This window comes from Diachasma alloeum, unplaced genomic scaffold (genome assembly GCF_001412515.2).
Source record: "Diachasma alloeum isolate Michigan unplaced genomic scaffold, Dall2.0 Dall_scaffold_00805, whole genome shotgun sequence".
NCBI classification, from domain to species: domain Eukaryota; kingdom Metazoa; phylum Arthropoda; class Insecta; order Hymenoptera; family Braconidae; genus Diachasma; species Diachasma alloeum.
In genome coordinates this window covers 7,294-7,838 of record NW_021680935.1, presented here as the reverse complement: position 1 = coordinate 7,838, position 545 = coordinate 7,294, and positions in this window count along the sequence as shown.

The window sequence follows — 545 nt, the reverse complement described above, 5'->3', positions numbered from 1 at the left end:
TAAAAAATGGAAGAAACTGTCATGAAAATCACAGCGCAGTAAGAAAAATAATTGTTTTGCAGCGCACAGTGACTCCCGGTAATTAAAAATTCACCCTTCCCCTCCTAATTGAGATTAAGGGATGAAAAACGGCAGTTCGACGGAGAATTAAATTCTCCATCCATTAACCCTCTTACATCTCTTAATCTCTGTAACAAAAAAATATAAACTGCCATGAAAATCATGGGCCAGTGAGAAAAATAATAGTTTCGCGGCCCACAGTGACTCCCGGTAATTAAAAATTCACCTCTCCCCTCCTAATTGAGATTAAGGGATGAAAAAATGGCAGTTCGACGGAGAATTAAATTCCCCACCAATAAACCCTCTTTCATCCCTTAATCTCTGTAACAAAAAAATAAAAACTGCCATGAAAGTCATGGGCCAGTGAGAAAAATAATAGTTTCGCGGCGCACAGTGACTCCCGGTAATTAAAAATTCACCTCTCCCCTCCTAATTGAGATGAAGGGATGAAAAAAGGGCATTTCGACGGAGAATTGAATTCCCCT